A 12,400-nucleotide genomic window follows, 5' to 3' on the forward strand; every position below is an offset into this window, starting at 1 on the left:
TCACCGATTTGCACAGATTTAAGATGAACACATAGTCAACCCCCCGAAATATCTCTCCTATGTGTCCGCACCCAATGCAAAGCCACAGGTGAGTCTTGTTTCTAATCCTATTGTTCTGCCTTTTCCAAAATATTTTGTTAATTCACACTAAATATACCAAAAGTTTTAAGATGCACACATTTAAAATGTAAAAAAAAAACTGTTTAAAAAAACCCCCCACATAATATGCATCCCGGAGCGCCGCTTCGGCGACTAAGAACTGACTAGTTCTTTTCTATTTCCATACTAGGAAAAGAAACGCTATTCACACAAAATCAAGGTTTGCCGCGGTCACCGCAGCATGCCAGCAAGACACGCAAGGGCGTTCCCGGAAACAAAGCACAAATGCAAAGCTGTGAAACACCAACACATTTTCGGGATGCTCCGAAAGGTCACAGCAGGTATTAACGGCGGACTGTGGACCTTGATGAGGTGAGTAGAGCACCTGGTCTCAAAACACCGGAAGGCTGCACCCCATGGTCTCTATTAGCAAGACCCAAACCTGTTTATTTTTTCCTCTTTTCTTTCCGGTTTGTGACTATGGGCACTGCCCCCTTCTGGGATCCATGTCTCTCTAATGAAAAGGGACTTAAGTAATTCTATTGCAGGACAGGAGGCTCTGATTATGCTTAGTCTCATTTCTTTATTGAAATGCTCAGCAGCCAAGTAAAAAACCACATTACCCAGAAACACTTGGGTAATAACCATAGAGTCTCATTAGCATAAATAGGTGAACAGACAATCCCACTTCCTCTTTCTTTGCTGCTCCGCAGCCAGTTAAGTGCTTCTTACCTTTATTGTTGTTATTTGCCTTGCACTGTGTGTTCATTGCGCGGCTTCTAATTTGCATTCTTGCCGCTTTGTTTTCCGCGTGTGTTGCGCTGATTGTATTGCCTTTTCCGCGCGTGTCGCGCTGGTTGTGTTTGCCTTCCGTCCCGTTCGTGTTGCGTTCTGGTGACGGCGCGGCTGGGTGCGAGGCTTCTCCGCCCTGAAGTCGGGCGCTTTGTGCCCGAGTTCTGTTTATTTGTGGAGTGGTTTTTCTGGGGTCGGGGCTGCCTCGCGCGGTGTGCGCGAGCTCCTCTCCTTCCTGTTCAGGCGGCCGGATTAACGCGCATGCGCGTTTTGATGTTTACGGCGCTCCGTGTTGTTTACTTCACCGGAGCTCTTCTGAAGGACGTCCCCTGCGGTGTTGCCGCCCACAAGCCTCCAGGATTGACCCTGTCGACGCCAGTGTCTGCACTAAGATACTGGTTGTAAAATTTGGCATAGGCTTTGCCTAGGGTGACGTTTTTGGTCACAGTGAGCCCTCCCTCCACTCTCTACCTATATTTTGGCCTGTAGTCTCTACAGCTTTGGGCTTGCTGTGAGGGTTTTTTCACCCCCCTTTATTTGAGCCTTTGGCTTGTTTATACCTTGCATTCCTCATTTGTGGGCATATATATTTTCACATTACTGGTGAACCATGAGTGATTACTTGTATGAGGATGTAGAAGAGTATGACGAGGAGGCTCCAGACACCATGGAGCACCATTTGGTAGAGGCTTTGGACCGTGGAGTCCAGTACTCAATGAATAAGGCACTAGTGCGTGCTATTACGCCTCTCAAAAGGCACTTGACTAAATATGCTGAGCAGCAGGGTTGGGTCCCTGCGGCTAAGAAGTCGTCATCTTCTCCTGCAGCTCCACATTCTTCTGTCTTCAAAAAATTGGCGCTGTCCTTGTCCTCTGCCAAACCTGATGCTGTTGTTGAGGAAGATGAGAGCGATGACCTGCAATCATCCTCTTCTTCGGATCCCGCTCCTCCTCCTCCCAAGAAAAAGAAATGCAAGGAGCATTTTGTTGATGCGTCTTCGCATCCACCTGTCCTGACTTTTGAGCCGGCGGACATTGTCCACCCCCAGTCCACGGCTTGGCTTCCTTCTCAGGCTGTGACAGAATACGTCCAGCAGCACATACGCCAACCCTTTGAAAAGGAGGTACGTGCCCGTCTCCGGTCTGAGTGCCCACGACCAGACTTGGCTGATCATCTGGCGGAGACCCCTGAGGTGGATCCCACTATGACGACGTACCTCCGAAAATTTGCGAAAGATCCCAAGAAGGGTCTGGATAGGTCCTGGCGGGCTTGCCAGGACAAGGTTTTAGACCTCCTAGGCCCTCTCACCAAAATGTTGGACCTCGGTTTCCTCGCTAAGAGTACTAACCGGATGGTGGATCCGGATGAGCTGATTAATTGGGCTCAGCGCGCCATTTGCCAGTTGGGTAATGCCAACTGCGCACTCTCTGCTGAGAGGCGCAGATCCATTCTGCTGAAACTAGATCCTAAACTACAAGAGTTGGCTACTTCCGAGTCGGGTCCTGCGGCTCAGGGTCTTCTTTTTGGGCAACCATTTTTGAAGGAGCTGACCAACTTTGTGAATACATTCGCCGGCCTGGATAAAGCTCAGGCGTCTCTTCGCCGGACCCTTCGTCCGGTTTTCAACAGGGCCGGAAGAAGTAGGGGGCGTTCCTCCGGCCGTGGTCAGCAGCAGCCCTCCCAGAAGGGCTACCAGTCCCAACGTGGAGGTCAGCAGGACTCGGGATATACCCCTCGTTCAAACTTCTATCCCTCCAGAAAAGGCCGTGGCCAGTTCAAAAGAGGACGTGCTGGTGGATCCGCCGGCGCCTACCACGATTCCGCCACTTCAGGTGAGCATTCTTCCTGCATGCAGTGTTGTTCTGGGGGGCAGGATTCGCCTTTTCCTAGAGAACTGGCGATCAATCTCCAGCGATGCATGGGTGCTGGAGACGGTTCAGGGCTTCAAGCTAGAGTTTTATCATCCTGTTTGTCAGTCCCGTCTTCCTTATCCTCTCCATTTCTCAAACCAAAGTCGAGAGTTCATCACAGAGGAACTCAGGTCTCTGGAGGCCAAGGGGGCGATTGTGCCGACGGTGCGCCATCCTCAGGGCTTTGCCAGCTCAATCTTCCTTGTGGAGAAGAAGGGAGGGGGATCGAGGTTGGTCCTGAACCTGAAGGACTTCAATGCGGGAGTGGTTTACCGCCACTTCAAGATGGAGGGAATCCATCTGTTGAGGGATCTCCTGAGGGAACGGGATTGGATGGTCCGTCTAGATCTCAAGGATGCATACCTCTCGGTTCCGATTTTTCCGCCCCATTGCCGCTTTCTTCAATTCCAATGGCTGGGGATATGGTATCAATATCAGGTTCTTCCATTCGGCCTTTCGTCAGCACCGTGGTGCTTCACGAAACTGTTGCGTCCGGTCGTGGAATATCTCCGCAGTCGCGGAGTTCGCTTGATCATCTATTTGGACGACATCCTCCTGTTAGCGGATTGTCCGGTCAAGCTTATGTCTCACCTGACGTGGACCGTAGATCTGCTCCAGTCTCTGGGATTTTTGGTGAATGTTCCCAAATCTGTTCTTCAACCTACACAGGTGATAGATTTCTTGGGGTTTCAAATCAATTCCCTTTCTTGTCAACTTCTGCTACCTCGTCAGAAAGTTCGTTACATCAAACGGGAATTGAAGTCTGTTGTCTCGAGTCCGACGGTGTCGTTGAGATCGTTAGCTCGAGTTGTAGGGCTTTTAGCGTCTTCTCTGCAGGCGATATTTCCGGCTCCACTGCATTACCGTGCGTTGCAGCGTTTGAAGATTCAACATCTTCAGAGGGGCCTACGCTATTCCGATCACATCCCTCTGTCGGAGGAGGCGAAGTCGGAAATGACGTGGTGGTTGAATCACATGGAGGCCTGGAACGGCAGGGCCCTCTTCGGATCTTCTCCGGAGATTGTGATCGAGTCGGATGCCAGTCAATGGGGCTGGGGAGCCCGCTGCGGATCGGTCACGACGGGGGGCAGATGGTCCCCCCAGGAGCGCTGTCTCCACATCAATTGTTTGGAGTTACTGGCGGGATCGTTCGCGATCAAATGTCTGTCTCCAATTCAGTCCCGCTGCTGTATACTTCTCCGAATGGACAATGTATCAGCAGTCCGTTATATCAACAAGCTCGGAGGGACTCGTTCGAGGTTGTTGGCGGAGATCGCCAAAGAGTTTTGGCATTATTGTCTACACAACGGGATCACAGTTATTGCGGAGTACCTTCCGGGTTGTCGCAATGTGGTGGCGGATTGGAATTCCAGGTACCTGAGGGATTTCAGCGACTGGAGACTCCATCCGCGTGTTTTTCGACAACTTCTACGGACCTGGGGCCCTTGTCAGATCGACCTCTTTGCGTCCCGACTCAATGCACAGCTTCCCCGGTTCTTCAGCTGGAGACCGGACCCGGAGGCTCTGGCAACGGATGCCTTCCTTCAACCGTGGCCGACCTCCCTGTGTTATGCGTTTCCCCCGTTTATGTTGATCCCCAGGGTTCTGGCATATGTGAAACGTTTTCAGGCGGAGCTGATTCTGATCACTCCTCTGTGGCGGGCCCAACCTTGGTTCCCTGTTCTCTTGGAAATGACTTGCGCATTGCCATTTCTTCTGCCTCCGAAGCAGAATCTCCTGTTAGATCCGCTTCAGAATCCGCATCCCCTAGTTCAGTCAGGCTCTCTCCTTCTCCTGGCGTGGCGGATTTCGGGGAACGATGGGCTGTGTCGGGCCTTTCTTCGGACGCTACCAGACTCCTCGGTAACGCCTGGGCACCAAATACCCACAAGCGTTACAGGGGTTCCTGGAAACGTTGGAGTGACTGGTGTGCTCAACGGCAAGCTGATCCAACATCAGCGGATGTTTCTCTAGTTGTCAATTTTCTAGCCTCCCTGTATTCGGCTTCTGGTCTGGCATACCGTACTATCAATAATTTCCGCTCTGCTATTTCAGCAGGTCATGTCCCAATTGATGGTAAACCTGTAGGGGAACATCCTTTGGTGTCCAAGGTCCTTAAGGGCGTTCGTATGGCTGTCCCTCCACGCCCCAAATATGTGGCCTTATGGGACGTTTCGGTTGTTTTGCGATTTTTGGAAGCCTGGCCGGTTAATTCCTTGCTTTCGCGCAAGCAACTTTCGGCCAAGCTTACCATGTTGCTATGTTTGCTTTCTTGCAAACGGATTTCTGACGTTCACGCTTTGGATCTTGCTGGTCGGAGTTTTACTCCTGAAGGGGTTGAATTTCGCCTTTCCCGGCGCACCAAGACTGATACTGACATTATCTCTTACCCTTCTTTTCCGGCCCGTCCCAACCTTTGTGTGGTCCAATGCCTGAAAGCTTATGAGGTGAGTACTTCTCTTATTCGTTCTGATTTGCATGGTCAACTGTTAATTGCATTGCTGAAGCCTTTCCGCCCCGTTACTCCAGCTACGTTGGCTCGCTGGGTACGGTGGCTTATGGGAGAGGCAGGGATCGATGTTTCTGTTTTTGGGGCTCATTCAGCTCGGGGAGCCATGGCCTCTAAGGCTTTTTCATTGGGGGTCACCTTGGGGGACCTTATGAAAGCTGCTGATTGGTCAACAGATTCTGTGTTTAAGACATTTTACTTTAAACCTGTACCTTCGGTTGCGTCTGTGGTGTTGGATGAGCTTTGAACAAGCATAATCAGAGCCTCCTGTCCTGCAATAGAATTCAAAATTTGCAAACATTCGTGACAAGAATTTTCAATTCTATTAAGGACTAGGAGGCGAGGATTATCCCACCCATAGATTGTACATTATGTTACTGACAATTGTTTTGCATTACTCTGTTACAACAGTATATATTGCATCATCTTCTTTTCCCACCCTTACTTCGGAATATGTCTGTTTTTGTTGGAATGGCTATTACGGCTTTGTGTCTCTTTTCAGGTTCTGATCCCAAGTGATGCGCCTCCAGTTCCTCGTAGGAGCGCCTGTTATCTTCTCTAAAGAAGTCTCCTGTTTTTCTGCCTTCAGCTGTTTGGGATGTCTCCCTTCGTTGCCTTCATTGGACTGCTATTGGCTGTTGCATTGACTTTTGGATTGTTTACTGTTTCCTGGATTCTCCTCACCAAAGAAAGAGGAAGTGGGATTGTCTGTTCACCTATTTATGCTAATGAGACTCTATGGTTATTACCCAAGTGTTTCTGGGTAATGTGGTTTTTTACTTGGCTGCTGAGCATTTCAATAAAGAAATGAGACTAAGCATAATCCTCGCCTCCTAGTCCTTAATAGAATTGAAAATTCTTGTCACGAATGTTTGCAAATTTTGAATTGTCTTTCCATTTACTTTTTTCATCAAAATGTTATTAGTCATACCAAAAACACTCCGCATACAGCACGGGATGAGTTGAAGTAATAGAATCCATCAATCCTTGACAATTTGAATGCGCCTAGTGCTTGGCCAAACGTTTATCCATCATAAAAAGTGTGATGCTCGAATGAGTGTATAAACTGTGCTCACCATAGTGATCTAATTCGATCCAGCTGGACACTGTGTGATGCAGACACGAGTGCATGTTTTCCTCATGTATATGTGTTATTGTTTACATGTGTGTCTTTGATTACCTTTTGTGTTTTTCCTTTTACAGATGACAAGTCCTAACAAAACTACTGTAAGTTTGCTCTTGCCAGCTAGGAGAAAACAAATAGCTTTTCTCTCACTATATGCACCTTAGCGTGTGCGCACTAAATTCACTTCAGACTGTTGGTACTCCTTCAGTCTGTTTTCAAGATTTTTGGCCCTACCGAAAGCCAGCATATGGTAATGACTGGCTGAAACATATAGATCTTTTTGCAGGATACATGACCTAAATTTAAGTCTATAGACGTTTTCGCCTTTTCCTTTTTTAACCTTGCATAGGGCCCCTATCATAAAATAAGTCTCTTTACTGAGGGGAACCCTATAGACAGTTTTAAACTCACATTTCACTGCACCCCACGTAACACAAAAAAAACAGCAGCTCCACTGTAATTTAGGAGTTGCAGCACAACCAGGGTGCACTCAGTGTTTTGGGTGGGAACCAGATGATGAAGCATGCCACCAACTAGGTTGATGGGTGAGGGTTTAAAAAAAAAAAATCAGTTTTTTGATCACAAACTAGTAATTTAATGTTTTAAATTTCGTTACGAGCCTGTTCTTTTTGATTGATATAGTTTAGCACAGGGGAAAGGAACGAGCTGCTCCTATTTACTCGCTGTCCTCTCGATATTTAATTAATGGGTTATCGAAGTAGTCAAACCATGTATTACAAAACATAATGTTGAACGTGTATTGACAATCAAGGAAAATCGCTGAATCTGCCTTACAGACAGTGTAAACAAAGGTCTCAGTACCCCTAAATTCAGGCTCACCAATAAGGGTGGGAAATCCCTGGATGTCATTGGTTCCAGGGCATGGAACAAACTGCCACCACAGCTTCGGCAAATTTCAACAGAAAGGCCCTTCAGGAAAGCCCTGAAGACCTGGGTTTTCTCCCTTACAGACACCACCTGTAAAGCCCTAGTATAAAGTGCACAGGACCCTCCGAACGACATCAGTTAGCCAACATGTCCCACCTAGGTTGGCACCAAGCGCCAAGATGCTCCTTGGAGTGATAGCTGCGCTATACAAATGTATTTTCCATTCCATTCCAAGAGTGGCATACATTGACATCTATAATGTAACATCTTAGGTTTGGATGTATCTCACTCTAAGCTATATGTTGTCCATATGAGCCAACTCTTGTGAAGATCTTAATGGGAAACTTTGTTTGGACAAATGTATTTCCTCGATACTATGTACAGTTATTTTTAGTCCACTGAGCATTTTTTTTTAAATATCTTTATTAAGATTTTACAACAACTGTATTTTAACCCACGCCCCCCTAATCTAGCTAGTAATGCCCCTATATGCTTATACTAATACTACAATCGTTGACCTCACTCCGAGCAACCTAAAGATTGACGCCAAGAGGGGACAAGATATTTAACCCCTTTTTCCGTCGTTTTCTGCCCTTGCGTTTATAAATAATATTTATAAACGCATGGGCCAAAGCAAGAAATCTGGCTAGCCATTGTTGAAACGTGGGGGCATCAGTATCACGCCATGTGGAGGCAATGCAGAGCCTGAAAACTGCCATTGCAGTAAAGGTAAGTTCATGGCCTATATTAGAGCCTCCAGTGTCTGCGGCCCCCAATAAAATAAACCCATTAGATAATACTATTGTAGTATTCAAAATTGTGGATAGAAATTTCTCTATCTCTCATTTGACAGCTTTTAGTCCCTAGCAGGTAGAAAAAATATGTATACAATCTGCACGATATAGCTTGCACCTGGGGCAGCATGTACTCAATCCGGTCCCCCATTTTGCAATTCTATCAGGAGTGTAGTACAGAAAAGAGCATGGTTTAAAAAATTGTGCCTGGAGCTTGGTCGACATTAAAATTGTTTGTGACAATTCATAAGCATAGTTAAACTCATTATTTGAAATTTCTGCTTTCTCTGACTATTTCTGCGATATTTTTTCCATATCTTCAGGAAATAAAGCGTTAATGGCTAAGTAAATGCCCCCAATCCTATTCCTTTTGCCAGATAATAATTTGTCTATTAAATTTACTTTACCAATCCCTCCTTTCCTACCTGTCTTACGTGTCAAAAAATCTCTAATTTGGAGGTATTTTAAAAAGTCGCGCAAGTCCAATCCAAATTTATTTTTCAGTTCTTCGAAAGAATAGATCACTACGAAGGAGAAGAGACAGCCTACCTGTGTAATTCCTGCCTCGTGCCATTTAAGCATATAGTTATCATTGAAAATGGCTGGGAGATCAGGATTATTTTTTAAGGGAGTGTAAAACGAGAATATTCCTATCCAAAGCATTTTCCTGGATTTATGTTTCCATACTTTAAGCCCATTGAGGAATGTTTTAAATGTAACTTTTTTGAAGTGGCTGTCATGTAAGTGTCTCCACCAATATTCACTACTCTCCCTTCCTAGCACCAATTGGAAGGTGGAAGGCGTAGGGGCTACTCCTTCTCCCTCTGCCCAGTTATTCTCCAACAGTTCTTTGCTGTATAAAAGAACAGTTGCCCAATAGTATGCCTGCAGATTCGGGAGAACTACCCCACCACGTTCCTTTTGGAGAGTAAGGAACTTCTGGGCTCTCCGTGGTTGTGTATATGCCCAGATAAAGCTGGAGAATAGCCGATCAATTGACTTAATCCAGGTTGCCGAAAATTCTAAGCAGATTGTTCTAAATAAATATGGAATTTTGGGGAAGAAAACCATTTTAATCGCGTTTACTCTGCCTATAATAGAAATATGTAAATTATCTAGACGTTTAAGGTCTTTCTGGATTGCAGCAGTCATCAGTTTCAGTTTGATATTAACCAGATTATGAAGATCAGATGTTATCCAGATCCCAAGATAGCTTGCTTGGTCCACCACCCGTACATCGCTCAACACGCATTTTTTATTTAGAACAATCTGAGTTTTCCCCTGGTAAAGTTTGTATGCAGAAACTTCTCCAAATTGCTTTGCCTCATTCTCCATTGCGGACATAGCCAAATTTGGATCAGTTGTCACAATAGCGATGTCGTCCGCATAGGCTAATGTTTTAGTAGGGAAACTATTAGAAATAACCGGCTTAATTGCGCTATCCTCCTCCAATCGCCTTAAAAAAGAATCAATATAAATTGCAAAGAGCAATGGAGAGCACGGGCAGCCTTGTCGTGTCCCCTGTGATATTACTATTTCTTCTGTTAGACTGCCATTTAGCATTACTACGGCCTTAGGACTTACATAAAATAGCCTGAATATAGCCTCCTTTGATCCCAATCCTGGACATTGCTGCCCAGAAGAAGTGCCAGGAGACCCTATCAAACGCTTTTTCCGCAAAACTAGCACCCTGCCACTTCCCTACCATCAAACAGAGTAATTACTCGGTGAATATGATTGATGGTGTGTCTACCAGGAAAAATGCTGTGCTGGCTTGGAGAGATTACTTTATGAATTAATGGGGCAATACGATTTGTCAGGACTTTCGCATACATTTTAGAATCTGAATTGATAAGGGTAATGGGGCGGTATGATCCAAGCTGTTCAGGGTATTTTTTTTGGGAAAGATGATTATCTTGGCCCGGGACCAAGAGTTCGGCGGGCGCCCCCCCCTAAAAATATGCGTGATAAGACATTTTTGATCTGGCTCAAAAATACAGCATACAATTCTGATGGGAAGCAATCTAGCCCAGTAGCTTTCCCTCCAGGTAGATTTTTAACTACGCTTAATATTTCCTCCTCTGAGGGTGATTCCTCTAAGCAATTTGCATCCTCTGTATCGAACTTAACAAGCCTGGAGTTATCCAGGTAGTCCTCAATTCTTGCTTGATCAGTCCCCCCCAGTTTCTGAATATAGTTCTTGATAGAACCGCCAAAAAGCATCTCTTATAAGTTTGGGATCTTCGATTCGGGGCCCCTGAGATCCCTGAATTTCACAAATTAAGTTTGATGTGGCCTGTTGCCTCATGCGCACGGCTATCTGATGTCCTATTTGTTCAATGACTTCATAAACCCTCTCTTTTTGGGCTTATGCTTTTTTTATTGCTTTTTCAGTGAAAATATTACAAATCTGAGCTTTCGCGATTGCATCTTGATTCTGCAGTTTTGCGTTTTCTTCCTTTCTATTTAGGTTATTGTCGCTTGTACCACTTATAAGTTCTTCGTCAGATTTTCTATGATTTTCTTGTAGCCCCTGCATAGCTGCCCTGGCTTGTTTATTAATTTTAAGAGCGTATTGCAGAGTCTCCCCCATATCCCTGCTTTCAGAGTGTCCCAGATGACTTCAATTGAGGCACTTCCCTCATTATTAGACAGGAAATTTGGGATCCACTCCCTCATATAATTACAATAATTCTCATCTAGGAGCAAAGCTTTCTCAAAGATCCATGTGTTAAGTGTACAATTTCTAGTGTCTACTTCAAGAGAGCAGATAAGAGGATTATGATCCGAAAGGATCCGGGGTAATTTTGCTACCTGGCATTTTGTTTTAATTGAGTTAGAGATAAAAAAGTAATCGAGTCTCACATGGGTGATGTGTGGGTTGGAAAAGTATGTAAACCCCGGTTCATCAGTGTTTGAAATCTGCCATACATCAACTAGACCATGGCACAAGCACAGTTGTTTCAGAGCCTTAAAAACCTTGGGTTTACGCCCTATGTAGTGCCACCCCTCATTTAAGGACCAATTGCTGGGCAGATTAATATTAATATCCCCGCAGACCATCAAAGGCAAGGGCCAGTGCATTAGTTCGTTTGAGATCTCTTCAGTAACTGATGCATCATCATGGTTGCTTCCATATATGGCACGCAAGGTCACTTTTACCCACTCCCATACTGACATTCTGTTATTGCCCAATGACCAAATTTATCAACTTTGGAATGATTAAAGGTGACCCCCTTACCCCTAGCTAAAATTGCGACCCCCCTTACCCTAGCACCTTGTGATGTGGCACATATCAGCCGATATCCCAACAAATTAAGGATATGTGTTTTTGGCCCTTCGATATGAGTCTCTTGCAAACACACAATATTTGTTCCCCATCTTTGAAGTGCTACTGTCACCGTTTGTCTTTTCTTAACATCATTTAGTCCGCAGATATTCATGGATAATATTCTTAAAAGACCCATCTTATTATATTAATGCATTCCGTGCTCATGAACACTATCTACCATCCCTTCTTTCATTCTCCTCCTCCTACCCTTCCCTTTTTTAGTTACACCCTTCCTGCCTGCCCAATTCCCCCCTGTCCCCCTAAGCCCCCCCACCCTCTACCACTTTTGGAGGTTACCTCGCCGCGCCAGGGGTGTGACTTCTGACATACAGAGTCCCGCAAGCCCGCTGGGTCTCCCCCAACATCTATCTTTTTCAAGAGACTCCTGAGACATTAAGTTGTAAGATAAGCACATTTTCTTCAGAACGCAATTACTCCCCCGAGGAGTGAGAAGAGAAAAACCCCCCTCTACCTCACCACAAAAAAAAGCACCAAAAAAAAGCCCACAAAACAAAATACATCAATCATGCCCTCCGCCACCCTTAGAAAAAGCCATGCAAGAAGTCTTTGGTATAATAGCAACAACAATACTTCCAGTCCACGGCCTCAGAACCTATCTTGCTAAAGACAGTTTACTTAGGTTAGAAATATACTTGTGTTGCAAAGACATATTACTTTTTTTTTTTATGAGAGTTCCTCAAGTTATTTTTGTGCCTGTATCTCAGAGACAAAACTGCGGATGGCCCCCTTAAATACTATTTTCAGTCTGGCTGGATTCTGCAGATACACTTCGGCCCCTAGTTTCTGGAATGGATCGAAAAGCTGCCGGAGCCTCAACATACGCTCTACTGTGGCATGAGCGAAATCAGGTCTTGTAAAAAACTTTACTCCCTCGAATGATCGTTCCTTTGTTGGCCTAGCCAGGTCAAACAAGGTTTGGCGGAGGATAAA

The 12,400-nt window shown here is 45.5% G+C and overlaps 1 long non-coding RNA gene across 1 annotated transcript in view; it reads left to right on the forward strand.

Moving 5' to 3' along the window:
* Window positions 1–364: 364 nt before the first annotated feature.
* LOC144753758 (uncharacterized) overlaps window positions 365–12,400 on the forward strand; it is a 116,963-nt gene continuing 104,927 nt past the window's right edge. The window contains exon 1 of the long non-coding RNA XR_013594512.1: window positions 365–471. This is a non-coding gene — a long non-coding RNA (uncharacterized LOC144753758). The remainder of the gene's footprint in view (window positions 472–12,400) is intronic.

This window comes from Lissotriton helveticus, chromosome 5_1 (assembly GCF_964261635.1).
Source record: "Lissotriton helveticus chromosome 5_1, aLisHel1.1, whole genome shotgun sequence".
NCBI classification, from domain to species: Eukaryota; Metazoa; Chordata; class Amphibia; order Caudata; family Salamandridae; genus Lissotriton; species Lissotriton helveticus.